Source organism: Bos taurus, chromosome 7, assembly GCF_002263795.3.
Source record: "Bos taurus isolate L1 Dominette 01449 registration number 42190680 breed Hereford chromosome 7, ARS-UCD2.0, whole genome shotgun sequence".
In the NCBI taxonomy this organism is placed as follows: domain Eukaryota; kingdom Metazoa; phylum Chordata; class Mammalia; order Artiodactyla; family Bovidae; genus Bos; species Bos taurus.
Genome location: NC_037334.1, coordinates 45,262,039 through 45,283,860, shown reverse-complemented (window position 1 = coordinate 45,283,860; position 21,822 = coordinate 45,262,039). Strand labels below are relative to the sequence as shown.

Genomic DNA, 21,822 nt, shown 5'->3' with positions numbered 1-21,822 from the left:
CCCCACCTCTCTGACCTCATTCTACCTATACTGGACTACTTCATGTTTCTAGAATCTGTTTCCAATCACAAAGTCTTCAGCTTGTTGTCTCCTCTGCCTGGAGAGCTCTTTTCTGAGAGTTTTCTATGGCTGGTTCTTCTCACCTTTCAAAACTTAGCTCAAAGATCACCTCCTCAAAGATGCTGACCCTAAACTCCAATAAATCCAGTAAATAAAGCGCTCCTCTGCACTCTTCTCTATCCAAGTATATTGTTGTTTCATCATAGTCGGTAATTACTTACCTTTGATCACTCGTTCATTGTCTGTTTGCTCCCCTAGACTGTATATTCTAGGAGGGTAGGGACCGTGTATGTTTTGATCAGTATTCTATTCTCAGAAACTAGTGTATTAGTTTCCTGGGGTTGCAGTTATAAAGTATCACAAACTGGGTGGCTTAAAACAAGAGAAATTTATTCTCATAGAGTTCTGGAGATCAGAAGTCACAAATCAAGATGCTGGCAGGGCTGCGCTCCCTCCAAAGCCTCTAGTAGAGGGTCCTCTTCTGCCTCTCCCAGTTTCTGGTGGTTTCTGATGCCCCTTGGCTTGTGGCTGCATTGCTATAGTCTCTTCCTCCATGGTCACACTGCCTCCTCCTCTTCTGTCACATTTCCTTCTCCTTCACTCTTGTAAGGGCAGTTGTCATTGGATTTAGGGCCCACCCAGATCATTCAGGATAAACTCCTCTCAAAATCCTTGGTCACAACTTTTCCCATATAAGGTCATATCCACGGGTCCTGGGGATCAGGACATGGACATATTTCAGGGGCTACTCGTCAGCCCACTATACCTAACAAAGTTCCTGGTAGCCAGTAGGTGCTCAAAAACATGTGTTGAGTGGATGAACGAATCATAACAACAAGGGATGCTGTGATCAGAGAAACCAGCCAGCTTGTCTCACTGACCCTCACCCTTGATTAGAAATGTTTACCTTCAGGTATCTTTTCCAAGTGAGTGCTGGGCTTGCCGCATTAGCGCTTACCTGTACCTGAGGGTGTGCTTCACCCATCATCCACCATGGCTATCTCTTAGGGCTTCCTTTTGTTCAGGAACCATCTACATCACCCAGGAGGGATGAAAAAGCAGACTCTCAAAGACAAAAGGATGGCATATGTATCGTTTAAGATCTTGAAACAGTATCCACCCAGATAGGTCAATTGAAGAGGTTTAATGAGAAGACTACTTAAATTAGTGTGGGAATGGGAAAGGAAACAAACAAAGGATAATGGGGTCCCCAGGGGCAAGGTCTTACCACCCTGAGGACCAAAGGGATGGGGGAGCGGGGAAATAATGCCAACAGAGTCCTATGAGAGCTAAGCTACGGAGCTTCCTGGCAGGAGCTATAGTCATAAAATAAGGAGGGAGCAGGGAGAGAAATATACAGCATGTCTCTCTTTCCATTTTCTGACTGCTGGTGCTCTCAATGGGCAGAACTGAATAGGAACCAGAGGAAAGGGGACTTCTAGGTGCTGCCCATAGTCCATAGTGGTCATCCCTTGGGGTACAAAGCCAGGAAGAAGATAGGGCGTAGGTCTGGAGGAGATGCAAAGGGGAAATGACCAGCAGGGAAGATTGCAAGCAATGACTTCATTTGAAGGGTCAGAGAGGCAGGAGGCAGAAGGAAGTTGTCTCTTGACCTAAATAAGGGAACAACAAGTAAGAAACTTCCCTCTCTCTCCCGCCATCCACCTTGCTATCTCTACCCTCCATGGAAGCAGGGAGACTACCTCAGTTGTTCCAACACTTGTGACACTGTTGTCCCCCTGAAGGTTGGGGACAGGAAGAGCCCAGCCACAGAACCGCCCTTTGCCAAAGGCTCTGGAGGGTGTTAAAGTTCAACATTCAAAAAACTAAGATCATGGCATCCAGTCACATCACTTGATGGCAAACAGATGGGGAAACAACGGAAACATTGACAGACTTTATTTTCTTGGGCTCCAAAATCACTGCAGATGGTGACTGCAGCCATGAAATTAAAAGAACTTGCTCCTTGGAAGAAAAGTTATGACAGACCTAGACCATGTATTAAAAAGCAGAGACATTACTTTGCCAACAAAGGTCCATATCGTCAAAGCTGTGGTTTTTCCAGTAGTCAAGTAGAGATGTGAGAGTTGGACCATAAAGAAAGCTGAGTGCCAAAGAATTGATGCTTTCTCACTGTGGTGCTGGAGAAGACTCTTGAGAGTCCCTTGGACTGCAAGGAGATCACACCAGTCTGTCCTAAAGGAAATCAAGCCTGAACATTCACTGGAATGACTGATGGTGAAGCTGAAGCACCAATATTTTGGCCACCTGATGTGAAGAGCTGACTCATTAGAAAAGACTCTGATGCTGGGGAAGACTGAAGGCAGGAGGAGATGGGGATGACAAAGGACGAGATGGTTGGATGGCATCAGTGACTCAATGGACGTGAGTTTGAGCACACTCCAGGAGATGGTGAAGAACAGGGAAGCCTGGTGTGCTGCAGTCAGTGGGGTCACAAAGAGTCAGACACTGAGCAACCAAACAACTGGAGGGTGAAGATGCTTGTGGAGAGCAGGGGCTGAAGCCCAGCAAGACTTGAGAGCAAGCAGGGCAAGGATCTTAGCAGAATCTTTAATTCTACCATGGGGTTCACAGATCAGTCCCTGCCCTGTCCTGCCACAGGCCTAGAAAAAAAAAGGGAACTTTAACCTCTGACTTGCAGGCTGGAGCCAAGAAAAGTATGAGAACCGGACTGGTCTTTCTCAGCACAGCTACAAGTTGAACTCCAGGGACCAGAAGGGCTGGTCCAGCTGACGGCAGATTCCACATCTCTGCTGGACACCTGGACATCCAACCTGGGTGAACCCTCTCTTTTCCTAGCAAAGCACACTCCTGTGGCCCTGGGAAGGACACATTTACCAAGCCCAACACCTTTACCTTTTTCTCACCATTTTATTTTGATAGCTGCTTGAATTTAGGTCTTTTTTTCCCCCATATTATTTACTGAAAGAATAATGGAAGTATTAGAAATGGTAGAAGGATAACCTGCCTTCCTGGGAAGCAGTCAGACAAGAATAGCTCTGCTTTGTCCTTGGGTCTTCTCTGCATGCTGTTGCATCTCTTTCTGAGCTGCTGCCAGGCTCTCCTTCCCCTCCTTGTAAGCAGGGGGATGCCGGCTTCACTGTTTTCTCTCTGATCCTTGTGAGCTCTATTGGCCCATGCTGCCTTGGGGGCAGGATCTCACTTTATTAAACAGAACAATCAATTAGCTGTATTCACCCTGAACAACATTGTTGGGCAGTTTCTCTTAAGAAAAGGCTTAGTTCTTGTGTCTATTGACAGTTGTATGCGAGGGGCACCTGTCTGGTGGGGGACCTGCTTTGCCCTCAGTGGTGGTAAACCCTCTGTTCATTGTGAAAAACTCCAGAGGGCCACCATGGGAGTGTGTGCCTACCCCCTAATTTTAGGAATCAAGACGTAAGGCCCAGAGGAGGTGGCATGACAGAAATGAGCCACACATCAGGCTGCAGAAGGGTCGGGGAGAGGACAGAAGTCTCCCAGAGCCCAGGGTCTGGGACTCATCCGTTCATAATAGCCCCAGGTCTTAGGAAGCTCTGACAAGCCATCGTATTGTTTTTTCACAATGGAAAATTTTTTGGGAGTTTTGATGATTCTGCTGCTGCTGCTGCTGCTAAGTCACTTCAGTCGTGTCCAAATCTATGCGACCCTATAGATGCTACTAGTAAGTAAAACTTGCTCATTGCAGCATTTCAAACACTTAAAGGCTGTGTGATCTTCCAAAGGCCAGTGAAATTTCCTACCTTTCTGTAGCCTGTTAATTCAGCCTACAGAATTAACAAGTTTTGAGACCTTGCAGTATATAGTTCCAGATTTTTTAATGTTCATATCATTGTTTTAAAGCTGGGGTCAAACCTTTGCTTGCTTTATCCTATTCTATTTTATTGATACTTCAGAAGGTATGGGCAGTCCATCTTTCCACACATAATGCATTTCTGAAAAGATGTTCAGAAGCTAAATTTGCAAAAGTAAATAATCGACATACATTTTCTGAGGTAATTGCAATCTCAGAAATCTAAATTATTCTGGCATCTCATTCTTCGAATTTGTTCTTATACTTTGCAGTTGAACACAAAGTCCACAAGCTTAAGTCCATGAGCAGCAAATCAAGGCTGAAGACTTTCTCCTTGCAGTGCCCCAGTAATTTCTTTGTTTCAATTTTATTAGGCATATGAGACCTTGTCTTCTTGTTGTTAATATCAACATTTTAATTTCTCTTCTTATTATTCATTTTAATGAAACAAGAGGGCATGATGCAATAAAAATATTCAAGGATAATTGTACGAACTTGCCTGGCCATGCTCCTTAACCTGGATTGGGGGCTGGCAGACAGTGCCACCCTGCAGATCTCAAATATGCATCCTTCTGGTGAGTTCTGAAGGTCTGAAGCTGGTACTTGAGTAGTGGCTTAGAGAGTCTCCACATGTGTTGTACATAAGTGTGGCTGATTCCAAAGTTGAAATTATGAAGTCAAGGATACCTGTTTTGTGAATATCTTTGCAGGCAGTGGAAGCTGACCTAGCTCTGTAGGAAGAACACAAACTTACTGAAAAAGATGGGCTGATCAGAAAGGTGTTGGGGGCCAGAGCACTAGGTCCAGAACTCTGCTTTGAGGAGCAATGGCCAAGGTCATGATACAGAGCTGCCCTGATAAGAAAATGTTACCAGGAAACCCTCGGGGCTACAAATGCTGTACTAGGAACTCACAGCACATAGCTAGGAACTCACTGGGAATTAGTGCTGAAAGTACCCCTGCCACTAGCGCTGACAGGGCTTTGTGTCAGGTTCTTGCAAGTCCTAAAGCAAGCCATCTCAGGCACTCTCCTCACCCGCAAAACATTACCCCTCTCTGAGCCGGTCTCCTCATTTTCCTTGTGTAGACCTGTGTGGTGTGTCCCTCTGGTGGAACCAGACTGCAACCCTGTGTCCTCCCTGCAGAGCACTCTGGGAAGTGGGATTTCTGGCTTCTGCCATGGGACAGAGGTATTGGCTCGGCCAAAGAGTTAATTCTGGGTTTTCTGATCTTAACGGAAAGATCCAAATGAACTTTTTGGCCAACCCAATGTTATGAGACAGCTGATTCCCCAAACATGAAAAGAATGTTCAAATTTGCTGGGACTACAGAAAAGAGGAAGAAGCAGAGAAGAAGGATAAGAACTGTACAAGTACAAATAGCTATGTTATTCATTCAGTCGTGTCTGACTCTTTGCAACCTCATTGGATTGTAGTCCACCAGACTCTTCTGTCCATGGGATTTCCCAGACAAGAATACTGGAGTGGGTTGCCATTTCCTTTTCCAGGGGATCTTCCCTATCCTGGAATTGAACCTGGGTCTCCCGCATTGCAGGAAGATTCTTTACTGTCTGGGCCACCAGGGAAGCCCAACCAATAGCTATAGTAGATTATTTTAAAGTCTGTGTAATATTGCACTTTATGCATATAATTCATCTAGCAAATACTTTACTAGTATATATTCAAATGATGTCCTTTGTTTTTGCTGTTAAAAATCACATTTGCATATGTGTGTGTATACACATAGGTATATCAGATCAGTCACTCAGTCGTGTCCGACTCTTTGCGACCCCATGCATCGCAGCACGCCAGGCCTCCCTGTCCATCACCAACTCCCAGAGTTCACCCAGACTCACGTCCATCGAGTCAGTGATGCCATCCAGCCATCTCATCCTCTGTCGTCCCCTTCTCCTCCTGCCCCCAATCCCTCCCAGCATCAGAGTCTTTTCCAATGAGTCAACTCTTCGCATGAGGTAGCCAAAGTACTGGAGTTTCAGCTTTAGCATCATTCCTTCCAAAGAAATCCCAGGGCTGATCTCCTTCAGAATGGACTGGTTGGATCTCCTTGTAGTCCAAGGGACTCTCAAGAGTCTTCTCCAACACCGCAGTTCAAAAGCATCAATTCTTCAGCGCTCAGCTTTCTTCACAGTCCAACTCTCACATCCATACATGACCACAGGAAAAATCATAGCCTTGACTAGATGGACCGTTGTTGGCAAAGTAATGTCTCTGCTTTTGAATATGCTATCTAGGTTGGTCATAACTTTCCTTCCAAGGAGTAAGTGTCTTTTAATTTCATGGCTGCAGTCACCATCTGTAGTGATTTTGGAGCCCAGAAAAATAAAGTCTGACACTGTTTCCACTGTTTCCTCATCTATTTCCCATGAAGTGGTGGGACCAGATGCCATGATCTTTGTTTTCTGAATGTTGAGCTTTAAGCCAACTTTTTCACTCTCCACTTTCACTTTCATCAAGAGGCTTTTTAGTTCCTCTTCACTTTCTGCCATAAGGGTGGTGTCATCTGCGTATCGGAGGTTATTGATATTTCTCCCAGCAATCTCGATTCCAGCTTGTGTTTCTTCCAGTCCAGCGTTTCTCATGATGTACTCTGCATATAAGTTAAATAAACAGGGTGACAATATACAGCCTTGACGAACTCCTTTTCCTATTTGGAACCAGTCTATTGTTCCATGTCCAGTTCTAACTGTTGCTTCCTGACCTGCATACAAATTTCTCAAGAGGCAGATCAGGTGGTCTGGTATTCCCATCTCTTGAAGAATTTTCCACAGGTATATACTAACATGCAAATATATTTGTGTACTTTAACTTATTTTTGTAGGATTAACTCTTCAGAGTAGAAGTGCTGGTCACAGGATATTTAAAATCTTATATTTTGAAATGTATCATGACATTGTCTTCATAAAATCTTGTTGAAGTTCCTCTCAACAAAGATAGGTCATGTTTAAAGGAGTTATCAAGTTTAGAGAGTTTTGATAATATTCAAATAATTAAAAATGAATCATTAACAATACATGTATATACAGGACAGCTTTATTAACCAGAGTATCTAGAATAAATGGAATAGACCCTTGCCCTACTGAGCCTGATAACAGAATGTCCACTGCACTAGTTATCTGTGGGTCTGTACATGGATTTTTCAGGCTATTATCATGGGCACTCTGAAGCTGGGTCTTCGTGATGAGCGTTAACTCCAAGTTGCTCAATCACCCATAGGGCTGCTACATATGGTTGTACAGAAATGACTTACTGACTTTAGGAGGTGCTGTTTCACAATGTAGTCTACGGAAGTTGTGACCCCCACGCGCACCCTGGAGTTGTGCAGTAGATAACCTGCACAACAGTACCCAGCACCCCTGCCAACCAAAGCAAAAGGAGTCACTTGGAAATCTTTCCATATTTCTTTTGGATTTTGAATTCATTTGTCTAAGGCAACTGATAATGAAACATTAAGCCTGTTTCCTTTCCTGGGCAATGAGGCAGCTATGGTGACAGTTCCTAAGTACATAAGAAATGCATCTTGAATTCTGTGACATTTCACATTCCCTACTCTGCCCAGTGGCCAATGGCTTCTTCTTCCAAGTGACATATTGATTGTACATACATGCAGGGTGACTCTGACGGTGTTCAGTGTTTTGAGCTCATCATCTGTTATCCCATTCTTATTGTCATCCTAGGCCCAGACAGTATCAAATTGGAAGCAGTAGTGTAGAAAATTATGAACAAATAAAAAAAGACTATAGCTGTGAAATGAATCAGGCCATCACTCCACATTTAGTATTTCCCCTGATATAAACACCTTGCTTCTTTCTTCACCCTGTTAGGAGGTCTCAGAGCCAGGAGTGGGCTGGGATAATTAGAGCTAAACTCTGACCTTGCTTTGGAGTTGGGTACAAGGTGTCCCTGAGAGCGGCAGATTCTGCTGTCCTAGAAAACCTGTCACATCTTCGAGGCCGTGGGGTGGCTCACTAGGGTGTGACAGCCAGGAAGCTGGGATTGACACGTGGTGATTTATGTGACTGTGAGTGGCAATTTCACTCTTACAGGGCACCAGGGATGGCCCCTTCCCCCAGGCTTTATGAGACTGTCATTAATCACACCCCTCCAGGTGGATCTGTGACCAAGGGGATAATGAGAGGATGCCATGTTGCTAGTCGGCACAAATGTAGGTGCAGCTCCGTCCGGGCGGATAATTTCATGCACCAGCAGAGGGAGAAGCCTTAATGAACGGCACATGGGCCGGGCGCACCCCATCACGGTGATAACCGCAGGCTCCTTTGTCACGGCACTGTGCCTGTTGTCACTTTCGTGTTTGTTTAACATACCTGTGGTGGATGTGAATGGGGCCTGTCTTTTAATGTTAATCAGAACCAGTGCAGATTCTTTCTTCCTGTTCTAAAAAAGTCAAAAAAAGTGAAAAAGTGAAGTCGCTCAGTCATGTCCGACTCTTTGCAACCCCATGGACTATAGCCTATCAGGTTCCTCCATCCATGGGATTTTCCAGGCGAGAGTACTGGAGTGGGGTGCCATTGCCTTCTCCATCTAAAAAGTCAGTTCTGACTCTTTTTCTCCTGGCTCATCAAGAGTCTGGGCAAAGAAGTTGGGGATGGAGAATGTGCCTGTGGGAAAGATCACCGTGGGTAGGGTGACCACCTTCAACTCTTCCCCAGGCTCAGCCCTGGACTAGGAGCACACGAGGTTGTAGATGGAAGTTTGTGGGACCCTCTGAACCTGGGTGGTCAGAGATAATGCAGTACAGGCTAGGGCTGGAGGCTCTGGTCCATGCAGGCTCTGTGCCACCCACTGCTCTTCTCTGCCCTCCCTGCCTCTTCCTCAGATGGCCCCAGGAAGGGGAGCTAGCGCCTTCCTCCTCCAGGGATTTGGCCCTACTTGAAACTCCCTGACTTGACTCAGAGCTCTGGGTCTGCTTTGGAAGCAGAGGAAGCTCTGAGGACAAGATGAGGGCCTCTCTTGGGGAAGGAGCTGAGGCTGTTGGGAATCTGCCTGGGAAATCTCTCCCCTCTCCAGGGTCACCCTAGGAGCCCCACATACCTTCTCTGTTGACTTAGGGCTGGGGAAAACCTGATGACTGGTCATAGACCCTCCCCTCTCTGACACTCAGGATCCCTATATATGTATTTAATCATCCACTCAACAAATGTTGATGGATCTATTGCCACTCTGGTCTAGGGATTGAGGATATACTAAGGAACTAAAGAGATACATGTCCAGCCCTCATGGAGCTCACATTCCAGTGGGGATAGAGAGTTAAAAGCAAAATATATAGTGTGTTGAAAGATGATAAGTGCTATGGGAGAAAAACAAAGCAGAGAACAGGGATGGGGCATGTTTGGGTGGGGAAGGGTTGAAATTTTAAGTAGGCTGGTCAGGAAAGGCCTTGTGAAGAAGCAGAGCCCTGTGGAAGAGGAGGGAGCCTGTGGGGGTCGGGAAGGCAGCCTCAGGCAGGCGAGTGCCTGGAGTCTTCCGCAAGGCCAGTGCAGCTGCAGCTGCTCCTTGTTCAAGGAGGACGGAAGGGAGAGTCACATCAGAGAGATGATGGGATGATCGTGTAGGGTCTTACAGGCTCTCATGAGGACTTGGGGTTTTCCTTGAAGTGAAATGAGAAGTCTTTGGGGGATGGGGTCAAGAAAAAGATTGGCATGGTCCAACTGATATTTAAGAGGAAGCTCTGATTCCAGTTTTGAGAATAGTCTATGGTGGGTTCAGGTTGGGGGGAAGGGAAGCAAGCGCTCGTGATGTAGCTGAAAGTTGGTGGTGGCCTGCGACAGTGCTGGGCGGCCGTGAAGGCAGTGATATGCTGAGAAAGTGAAGCTGAAAAAATTTGCTGTTTATGTCAGAGTGTTCTGCCTATGTTTTCCTCTAAGAGTTTTATAGTGTCCAGGCTTACATTTAGGTCTTTGACCTATTTTGAGTTTATTTTTGTGTATGGTGTTAGGGAGTGTTCCAGTTTCATTCTTCTACATGAGCTGTCCAGTTTTTCCAGTAGAACTTATTGAAGAGACTGTCTTTTCTCCATTGTATATTCTTGCCTCCTTTGTCATAGATTAGGTGTCCATAGGTGCCTGGACTTGTCTCTGGGCTTTCTATCCTGTTCTGTTGATCTATAAAAACAAAAATAAACAAATGGGACCTAATTAAACTTAAAAGCTTCTGCACAGCAAAGGAAACTGTAAACAAGACAAAAAGACAACCCTCAGAATGGGAGAAAATACTTAACAAAGTAACTGACAAGGGATTATGCTCCAAAATGTACAAACAGCTCAATACAGATCAATATAAAAAAAAAAAATCAACAAATAACCAAACAAAAAAATGGCTGGAAGACCTATATAGACACTTCTCTTGAGAAGACATAAAGATAGCCAACAGGTACCTGAAAATATCCTCAACATCGCTAATTATTAGAGAAAAGCAAATCAAAACTACAATGAGGTATCACCTCGTACCAGTCAGAATGGGCCATCATCAAAAAATCTACAAACAATAAACGCTGGAGAGGGTGTGGAGAAAAGGGAATCCTCTTGCACTGTTTATGAGAATATAAATCGATACAGCCACTATGGAGAACAGTAAAGAGGTTCCTTAAAAAACTAAAAATAGAATTACCATATGACCTAGAAATCCCACTCCTGGGCATATACTCAGGGGAAAACCATAATTTAAACAGATGCACACACTCCAGTGTTTATTGCAGCACTATATACAATAACCAGGACATGGAAGCAAGCAACCTAAATGTCCCTCAACAGAGGAATGGATAAAGAAGATGTGGTAAACACACACACACACACACACACACACACACAGGAATATTACTCAGCCATAAAAAGGAACAAAACTTCAATTTGCAGAGGTGTGGTTGGATCTAGGGACCGACATACAGAGTGAAGTAAGTCAGAAAGAGAAAAACAAATATTGTATAATGTCACTTATATGTGGAATCTAGAAAAATAGTATAGATGAATTTATTTGCAAAGCAGAAATACAGACACAGTTGTAGAGTACAAGTGTATGAATACCAAGCAGGGAAGAGAGGTGGGATGAATTGGGAGATGGGGGTTGACATATATACACTACTCTGTATGAAATAGGGAAGTAATGAGAACCTATTGTATAGCACAGGGAACTCAAAGTTCTGTAGTGACCTAAGTGGGAAGGAAATCCCAAACAAGAGTGGACATGGGTATATGTATAGCTGATTCACTTTGCTGCATAGCAGAAACTCACACAACATTGTAAAGTAATGATACTGCAATAAAGATTAATTTTAAAAAAGATTTGCTGATGGATTCAATTGAGATGTAACAGAAAGAGAAGAGCCGTGGATGACTTCAACATTTTGGACTGAACAACTGAAAGGATGGGGTTACCATGTTCAGATCTGAGGAAGACTGAGTGGAGAAAATTCAACTTTGAAGAAAGAAAAGTCAGGAATCAGACTGAGCCCATTAAATTTGAGATGCCCTTCAGCTATTCAGAGGCCCCACCTGGTGGCTCAGATGGTAAAGAATCTGCCTGCAATGCAAGAGACCCAAGTTCAATCCCTGGGTCGGGAAAATCCCCTGGAGAAAGGAACGGCTATTCACTCCAGTATTCTTGCCTGGAGAATTCCATGGACAGAGGAATCTGGTAGGCTACAGTCCATGGGGTCACAAGAGTCAGACATGACTGAGAAACTAATACTTTCACTTTCAGCTACTCAAGGGGAGTAGCTCAGGGTGGGCCATATAGGAGCCTGGAGTTCAGGAGGATGGTCTCCAGGCTAAAAAGATAGGAGTTTCAGAGTTGGCAGCTTGCACAGGTAATAAAAGCCATGCACTGGAAGAGCTCCTTAACACAGCGAGTAAAGGTGCTGAAGAGCAGAGATCCCAGGAATAGGACCCAGAGCACCTCAGCATTTAAAGGGAGGAGACACAAATAGAAACAAGCATAGCAGGTCAAGCAGGAATGGCCAGGGAGGGACAGAGAAACCCAGAGAGTGACATCCTAAAAATGGAGTGGAGGAGATATGGCTAAGGCAAGCAGGTGATGAGCTGTGTCCAGTTCTGCTGGTCACTGGACTGCAAGTTCATGAGCACAGGGACTCTTCCTACATTATTCTATGCTTGATGCCCAGCTCCTAAACTAGGGCCTGGCACAGAAAACATGCTCAACAAACAATTTGTTGAATGAATAAGTCAAGTAGGGTGAGGACTGATAATTTACCACTGGATGTAGCAGCATGGAGGTGACCTCACAAGAGCCATTTCAGTGGTGGGGTAAGGATGAATGCTTACTGAGGTGGGCTCCAGGGGAGAACAAGTGCAGGAACAGGACAGAACCGAAAAGTGAGCTTCTAGCTGGAGAAAATACAACATTAAGTCCAGTCTGTCTTGTCACATCACTAATGGGGTCATTTTCCAAGAGCCTGGCTTTCACCTTGTCACTGCAGCTCCTCAACAGAATAAAGCCCAAACTGCCCTGACACAATCCAGTTGCCATCCGTCTTTTTTGCTATCCTTAATACCTTTCTTTTCCAGTCAAACAATGCAGATCCCAGATGCCTTATGAACTGTGTAACTATCAGTAAGTCACTTAACCTTTCTGAGCCTCAGTTTCCTCATCTGTATAATAAGGATAATTACTGTATTCAAGGGGTTGTTAGGGAATTAAGCAGTAGTGTTCAGTTGATGTTCAATAAGTAGCAATAATTTTTATTCCTATTTTTGCACATTTGCTTGTGCTAGGTCCACCCCACCCCACGCCCCCCATAGTCCATCTGTTAAAGTCTGCTCCAAGATCCTATTCGAGACTGTCTGTTCATTTATGCATAGCTATAATAATAATAATAAGAGCAAATATTTACACAGCACTTAGTCCTTACTAAATGAGTGCTTTGTACATATGAACTCATGTAATTCTCAGAGCAACCCTGGATAGCAGGTTGTGTTATTGTTCCCACTTTGTAGAAAAGGAAATCAAGGTAGAGTGGTTAGGTGCCTTGTCTCAGGTTGCACAGCTCTCAGGTGGAACAGTAAGGTTGTTTCAATCATCCTGTCTTCAGAAAACCTTTACCTAGTGTGAACTGTGAGCCAGGCCCTGTGCCAGACACTGGTGGTTCTGAAATGCGAAAGATTCTGCTGTGTTCTTAAGGAGCCCTCAGCATGGCCTTCCTGACTACTTAGGGCAAAGGCACATCTGTTGAATTCCTGTAGCCCTTACTGCCTATCCCATTCGTGAAGTGTGGAGGTTGCTGAACAGTGACATACAAACCTGCAAGCTCCTTGAGCCATGCTAGTGGGCATAAAATCGTATCTTATCTTGATTTGCATTTCCCTAATGGGTAAGAATGTTGAGCATCTTCTCATGTGCTTTTTGGCTATTTATATATCTTCTCTAGATGAATGTCTATTCAAGTTCTTTTTCTGATGTTGAGTTGTGAGGGTTATTTATATTTTTATGTTATCCCCTTATCAGATATAGGATTTAAAAATATTTTCCCCATTCTGATGCTGCTGCTAAATCGCTTCAGTCATGCGACTGAACTTCACTTCAACTCTGTGTGACCCCATAGATGGTAGCCCACCAGGCTCTCCCATCCCTGGGATTCTCCAGGCAAGAATACTGGAGTGGGTTGCCATTTCCTTCTCCAATGCATGCATGCATGCTAAGTCGCTTCAGTCGTCTCTGACTCTGTGTGACCCCATCCCCATGGACAGCATCCCACCAGGCTCCTCTGTCCACGGGATTCTCCAAGCAAGAATACTGGAGTGGGTTGCCATTACCTTCTCCTGGTTGTCTTTTTACTTTCCTGATGTTCTTTGATGCATGGAAGGTTTAAATTTTTATAAAACCCAACTTTTCTGTTTTTCTTCTGTTGCTCATGCTTTTGGTATCATATCTAAGACTACATCTCTAAATCCAAGGTCATGAAATTTTACCCCTATGTTTTCTTCTGAAAGTTTATGGTTTAAGCTTGTATTTATGACCAACCTGGACAGCATATTAAAAAGCAGAGACATTATTTTGTCAACAAAGGTCCATCTAGTCAAGGCTATGGTTTTTCCAGTGGTCATGTATGGATGTGAGAGTTGGACTGTAAAGAAGGCTGAGTGCAGAAGAATTGATGCTTTTGAACTGTGGTGTTGGAGAAGACTCTTGAGAGTCCCTTGGACTGCAAGGAGATCCAACCAGTCCATCCTAAAGGAGATCAGTCCTGGATGTTCATTGGAAGGACTGATGTTGAAGCTGAAACTCCGATACTTTGGCCACCTGATGTGAAGAGCTGACTCATTTCAAAAGACCCTGATGTTGGGAAAGATTGAAGGCAGGAGGAGAAGGGGATGACAGAGGATGAGATGGTTAGATGGCATCACCTACTCAATTGACATGAATTTGGGTAAACTCCGGGGGCTGGTGATAGACAGGGAGGCCTGGCATGCTGTGGTTCATGGGGTTGCAAAGAGTCGGACACAACTGAGCGACTGAACTGAACTAGGTCATGTATCAATTTTGAGTTGATTTTTTGTATGGAGTTAGATAGGGGTCCAAATTCATTCTTTTGTATGTGAAAATCCAATTGTCCCAAGTGCCACTTGTTTAAGAGACTGTTCTTCATTAAATAGTCTTGGTTTCCTTGATTAAAATCAATTGGCCATATATACATATATGTTGCTGGACTCTCAGTTCTGTTCCATTGGTCTATGTTTCTGTCTTTTTTCCAGTACCATACTGTTTTGATTATTGTAGTTTTGTAGTAAGTTTTGAATTTGGAAAGTGGGAAACCTCCAACTTTGTTTTCCCTCCAGTCTTCTTTTTCAAGATTGGTTTGGCTTTTTAGGGACCCTTGAAAAGCTTTTTCAATAAATGACATGTGGCAATTTGACAAGCTTAGAGGAAACAAAAAGAATCTCAATCTAAGTGTCAGACCTTGAATGAAAATTGTCTCACAATGATGATTGACTTAAATGTAAAACTATTAAACTTCTATTTTAAAAATAGAAAAGTCTTTGATCTCTGAGAGTTAGAAAGTGAAAATGTTAAGTTGCTCAGTCATGTCTGACTCTGTGCAGCCCCATGGACTGTAGCCTGCCAGGTTCCTCTGTCCATGGGATTTCCTGGCAAGAATACTGGAGTGGGTTGTCATTTCCTTCTCCAGGAGATCTTCCTGACCCAGGGATCAAACCCAGGCCTCCTGCATTACAGACTGGATTTTTTACTGTCTGAACCACCAGAGTGAGCCTTGCTGCTGCTAAGTCGCTTCAGTCGTGTCCGACTCTGTGCGACCCCATAGACGGCAGCCCACCAGGCTCTGCCGTCCCTGGGATTCTCCAGGCAAGAACACTGGAGTGGCTTGCCATTGCCTTCTCCAGAGTGAGCGTTAGACTTGATATTAAAAAAAAAAATCTGTAACAAGGAAAAACTGATAAACTTTACCGCATCAAAATTAAAATTGTTTGCTCTGCAAAAGAGTCCATGAAAAGGATGAAAAGACAAGCTAGAGACTGGAAAAATATATTTTCAAACCACATGTCCACAAAAGACTAGTGTTTAGAATGTATAAAGAACTCTCAATATTCAACAGTAAAAACAAGCAACCTCAAGAAATACAATTAGAAAATGGCCTAAAGACATTTCAATAAGAATATACAGATGACAACTAAGCACATGAAAAGATGTTCAGCATCCCTAGTCACTAGGGATATGTAAATTAAAACCACAATGAGGTATCGCTACACACCTATCAGAATGACTAAAACAAAAAATAGTGACGCCAGTAATGTAGGTAGAGAAACAGAATCATTCATGTATTGTTGTAACATGCTATCGTCACTCAGGAACAGTTGGATCTTTTCTTGAAAAGCTAAACATGCAACTATCAGCCAAACCAGCAATTGTACTCAGCATTTATCTCAGCAAAATGAAAATTTATGTTCATATATAAACCTGTATACAAATGTTAATAGCAACTTTACTTGTAATAGCCAAAAATGGAAATAACCCAGGTGGTTAAGCAACTGTGGTACTTCCATGCCATGGAATGCTGCTGCTGCTGCTGCTAAGTCGCATCAGTTGTGTCTGACTCTGTGCGACCCCATAGATGGCAGCCCACCAGGCTCCCCCGTCCTTGGGATTCTCCAGGCAAGAACACTGGAGTGGGTTGCCATTTCCTTCTCCAATGCATGAAAGTGAAAAGTGAAAGTGAAGTCGCTCAGTCGTGTCTGACTCTTAGCGACCCCATGGACTGCAGTGTACCAGGTTCCTCTGCCCATGGGATTTTCTAGGCAAGAGTACTGGAGTGGGGTGCCATTGCCTTCTCCGATGCCATGGAATACTACTCAGTAATACAGAGGAACAACTATTGATATGTCAAACAATTTGAATGAACCTCAAGGTAATTATTCTGACTGAAAAAAAAGCCAGTTCCAAAGGTTAAATATTGTATCCTTCTCTTTGTGTAACATTCTTGAAGTGACAAAATTATAGAAATGAAGACAGAGCAGTGGTTGCCAGGGGTTAGAGATAAGGAGTGAGAGGCAGCAGGCAGGTGGGAGGAGTCCCTGTGGTGCTGGAGAGATTCTGTATCTTGACAGCAACGATATCAGTATGTGGTTGTGATCCTGGACAAAGGTCTTACAAGATATGTGGCAAAGAAGTGGTAAGTGACAAAGATGTATCACTGGGGGAAACCAGGTAAAATGTACACGTGATTCCTGTGTATTATTTCTTACAACTGTACATGAATCTCCAATTATTTAAAAATGAAAGGTTTAATGAAAAAAACAATAAGTGCTACATTGTTTAATTTTTTCCATTTATAATGAAAGACTGCAAGCTTGTTGGTGTGCAACACGTGAGCACACACAGTGGTTAGAGGGATGTCAGATGAGGACACTTATTTTTCCATCACTCAGTTTATCTCTTGGCTGAACAGCACTGACTGCTGGGATGGTCGAGACTGTTACATTTTAAATTGTTTTTCTTCTTAGTCAAATATGTTTGATTTGTGCTCATAATAGATTGCATTTAAAGACTAGAAACATAAGGAACCAATGATGAAATACAAGATAATTAAGAGCAAAAAATGGCAAAACTGTAGTCCTACTTCAAAATTACCTTCCCCAATCTGAAAATTGCATTCATCTGATAAAAAAAAAAAAATCCTTATATGGAGCATCAAGATGTCCTTGGTACTTCAAAAACAGTGTGAAGAGGAGAAAATAGAGTAACAATTATACCCAATTTGGCTCTTCATTTATTGAGAATAAAGGGTCTACCCACATCCCACATGGAGCTATTTGCAGAGTGCTTGCAAATAGCGGCCTAGAATCTGTCCCCTCTTGTCATTTATAAGCAAAACATAGAAATTATAAAAATAAACCAGTAGTGTTTTTAGCATAAAATTCCATAATTTCAGACATAAATTCTTGGAAAACAGCTTTTGCTTGTACTGGTGCTGTGTCATGGAGTTAAATCTCAAAGTATTTTTAGTGTACATACATTCTCCAAGCCAGATTTGACACGTCACTTTTTAGTATATTTATTCAATATAATTTAGAAAATTGTGTTCTTTTATATAATTTTAAAAGAGTTAACTGTGTATTTGTTGTTAAATGATATAAAGTGGAAATTTGTCTGTAATGACTACATATTATAAATAATATTAATGAATGCATTAAAACAAACTGTAGCATACAATACTTAATATGATACTCTTAAATAATTTGAAGGTTAAAATCACTTCTTTGTCATATACCACAGAAAAATGGCAAAACCAGTTTAAAATTTTTTGAAGACAGTAGTAGTGAAAGGCATTTGCAAGTCACATATGGCTGGGCAGTGTGGTGGGTGTGCATGCATTTGTCAGCTTTAAACTCTCCTGAACACATCAGCTGTTAAGTGCCCACTGGCACTTATCTAGGGCAATTAGGAAATGCGGGTCCTGGCTAATGACATGTTCTCCATAACTGAAAATTACTATAGGTGTGAGCACTGGATTGGGGTCAAGAGACTTCAGTCTTTCACTAGCCTGGGGTTCTTGGACAAATTAAGTGGGATGATGACAATATTAATAGACACTTATCTCCTATGGCGGGCTTCCCAGGTGGCACAGTGCAAGAGAATTTGTCTGCCGGTGCAGGAGACACAAGAGAACGTGGGCTCGATCCCTGGGTCAGGAAGATCCCCTGGAGTAAGAAATGGCAACCCACTCCACTATCATTGCCTGGAAAATTCCATGAAAAGAGGAAGGAGCCATACAGTCCATGGGGTCGCAGAAGCATTGGACATGACTGAGAGCACATGCATGCATCTCCTATGGTGAGTGTCTGAAGCCAAGCAAATCAGCTTTTATTTACATTTTAGCTTCTTTCTCATTTGGTATGTTTTCTACTCTAAGTAACAGAAAGCCAACTCAATCGGTTTAAGTCGTGAGGAAAATAGAAAACTAGAATTTAGGGCAGCCTCAGAGTTGGTTATTTTAACAGCTCATTTCAGCAGGACGTGAAGGTCCTAGGTTCCTTCTGGTGTTCTGCCATCATTCATGGCCCACAGGGCTTCTCTCAGGGTCACAGGATGGTGGCCATGGGTCTGGGAGGCCCTGCAGGTCGTGAGGGTATCAAGAGAGAAAAGCAGTACTATCTCCTCTAGTGCACTTCTTTACCTCCCTAGCTGCCTTTCTCGCACCTCTCCTTAGCTCGCACTGGGTCCCCTGCTCAACCCTTGACCAGATTCCAGCAGGGAGAATGGGAGCTCCAAGACTGGCTTAGACTGTGCCGAACACAACTGATATTCCGCAGTCAGAGAAGAGAGAAAGACTGTGTGTTTGGTTTTGATACGACAAGGGTTCATGGTGAGGACAAGTAAGTACACATACCAGTAGGTTCAGAACAAAAAGTTTTCTAGGCACTGGTGTGTAGAACATGACTTCTGAGATCTGGATTAGCTGCCAAGAGTTTAGACACTCTGTGCCACTGATGCAGAATTGCGTCGTGATCATGAGGGCAGGCTGATCACATCCAAGCGCTGCCATTTGCCAGACAGATTGCCTGAGATAAGTTGTGTACCGTCTCTAAGTTTAACTTACAAACTGGAGATGTTATGGAGTTAGCTGTTGGGAGAATTCGGTAAAACAACATATATGAGGATTAGGCCTGGAGCTCAGTGCATAGTTGGCAATCAATGAACATTCAGTGCTGGTGTGATGCAGTGATGACCATGATGAGCTGATATGACCTTGTACTTCTCAACAGCTGACTAGTTGTTTTTCCTGCTTTCACTCTTCTATCAGCCAGTATCTCCTCTAGCCATCTATTTTCCATAGAGCATCCAGAGTGAGCTGTTAGAAACATATAGAAGATCATGTCATTCTCCTGCTCAAAACCCTCTCATGGCTCCCATTACACCTAAAATCAGACCGAAAGTCACTGTGCATCACAGCCTAGAGTGTCCATATGGTCTGGCTCTTGCCTAGCTCTCCGCCTTCTTCAGCAACATGACCCACATCCCTCTGGTTTGTTATGTTGGCCTGAATCACATCAAGCCTGATCCTACATCACATTTTTTATGCTTGTTGTACCTTCAGCCTGAAAACTCTCCCCACTAAATCGTCTCACATCTTGTCCCCTCATTTATTCATGTCTGTGCTCTAAGCACCTCCTCAGAGAGATCTTTGTCATTTGCCCTCTTAAGAACAGTTACCACACTCACTCTAAGTTACTCTTCCTCTTAGCCTGGATTGTCTAGAACAGGGGTCCTCAACCTCTGAGATCTAATGCCTGCAGATCTGAGGTGGAGCTGATGTAATAATAATAGAAACAAAGGGCACAAAAAGTGTAACGTGCTTGAATCATCCTGAAACCATCACTCCCTCATGGTCCGTGGAAAAAGCTGGCTTCCACAAAACTGGTCCCTGTTGCCAAAAAGGTTGGGGACCACTGGTCTAGAAAACCACCTGAAACAAAAGCTCATGTGCTGATACTTGACTGAGGGAAGGATACAGTCTCAGGGAAGCAGGAACAAGGAAGAAGAAAGATAAAATACCGAATGGGCTGCAGCTCTGCAATCACTGTAGCTGAGGGCTTGGTCTCCAAGGATGTCTTGAGATGAGGCATAGAGCTCTCTGCATCTCTGTACAGACCATCCAGGGAAGGAAGTAAGAATTGATCTGCTGGCTCCCTCCTGTACCCCATCTCCCACTGGTCAGGTCCACCCACCCCTGAGGCAGAAACTCCCCACCCCCACTCCACCCCAACCTCTATGATGTAGTGAGTAGCCCCCCAGGTAGCCTCTGGGGAAGCCAGAGCTGCAGGGCTCCAGTCTGACCAATGCCAGTATTCCTTTGTCAGTTACTGCCACACACACGGCATCTTGATCTGAGCTGCTGGCAATAGCAGCAGAGGCACCTGGCTCTAAGAATGTGTGAATAGTACAGAGCAGTTAATCAGGCCACTCTGGCCAGGAAGCAAGGCAAGTAGCCAAAGCCCTGGTGGAGGATAGGGGCAGAGAGGTCAGCATGCCTGCTCAGATTTCAGCACTGTACAAACTAAGTCCAGCACCATCTGATACATCCTCATCCTGCATAGCTCTCTTCCTAACGCTGAAGATCACCTGCCATAATATTGCATATTCATTTGAATGAAGCAGATATTCAAACAGATGGAATCTCCATAAGTAGGAGCTCATCTTTGCCAGTGATCTCCTTTTCAGATAGTCATGCTATTTACCATCCTCTACAAGTGAGCTGGAAAATGGGGTCATGACAAAAATATCCCTTGTGACTGAAGGAGGTTGGCCCCTCCCTTGGCACTCCCACTGCATCGCCTCTTTCACCTGGCTTTCTAATCCTAGTGCACATGCTGCTTTGTGGCCTGGAGGCCTGGCCTTCTCATCCCGGATGGTCCCTGTGCACATGGAATTCTGAGAGTAGCTGAGCATCATTTCCTCTTGTTATCCGTGCCTTTCTTAGGCCCCTTGTACCATCAATCTAGGCCCTGGGAGTTCAGTGGGACTTTTGTCTCTGGAACAGTACTATGGTGAAGGGTTTTGGTTTTCAACTCCCTCTACTCTCTCCAGTCACAATTCCCTTTCCATCATTACATCTTCTCATTCATCCCACCTTCTTAATTAAAATTCCAACCCTACACCAATTCTTTATTGCCTTGAAAAATTTCCCAAATCAGTTTTCTCCTGAACAAATACCTTATCTCTATGCTGACTCCCTTTCTCCCTAAATCAGAGTTTAAAGTAATTATTTCTGAGTGTGATTTTAGGTCTAGGATTTTGAATTTGGTGCCTTGAAAAATTTCCCAAATCAGTTTTCTCCTGAACAAATACCTTATCTCTATGCTGACTCCCTTTCTCCCTAAATCAGAGTTTAAAGTAATTATTTCTGAGTGTGATTTTAGGTCTAGGATTTTGAATTTGGTGCCTACACTGCCTTAACTTCTAGATGACAATGCATCATCACTTAAGAATTAATATTAGACTTAAGGGAAACCTTTCATGTCACAGCTTTAGATCAGAGTAGGCCTAACTTCTAGCAAAATAAAGGCATCGACTTGTAGAGTTGAAAATGCTCTCAGAAGCTCACTGAGTATGACTGCCTCCCCCTCCACCCTCTCCCAACCCCTTCTTAAGAGCTGAGGAAACAAGCCAAGGAAAGGTAGGATTCATCCTGACTCGCATAGCCAGAGAGGGACAGAGGCAGGCCAGGGACCCAGTCTTTTTGCCTCTCTGACCAGGGCTCTCCTAAGATCCAGGCTGCTTCTTCAATCAACTACATAGTTTGGTTTGAAGATTTACTAAGACATTTCTGGGGAGGAAGCAGAATGTTAAATTATGCAAGACAAGGAATACTGTTCCCTGCCTATTCCCACCTTCTAATGTGACCTCCTGGTCTGGCTTCTAACTGGTATTACTGGGGACTGTCTGATT

At 43.7% G+C, this 21,822-nt stretch overlaps 1 protein-coding gene and 1 long non-coding RNA gene across 2 annotated transcripts in view; one reads left to right on the top strand and one right to left on the bottom strand.

The window, feature by feature from the left end:
* Positions 1 to 9,519: 9,519 nt before the first annotated feature.
* Positions 9,520 to 20,121, bottom strand: LOC112447416 (uncharacterized). Its single transcript, XR_003035609.2, has 3 exons — positions 19,930 to 20,121; positions 18,764 to 19,225; positions 9,520 to 10,010 (listed from the first exon to the last, which is right to left on the bottom strand). It is a non-coding gene; the product is annotated as an uncharacterized lncRNA (long non-coding RNA).
* The window catches only part of FSTL4 (follistatin like 4), a 443,863-nt gene continuing 439,427 nt past the window's right edge, over positions 17,387 to 21,822 (top strand). The window contains exon 1 of the mRNA XM_024995163.2: positions 17,387 to 18,207. The gene's annotated coding sequence lies outside the window, so the exon portion shown is untranslated. The remainder of the gene's footprint in view (positions 18,208 to 21,822) is intronic.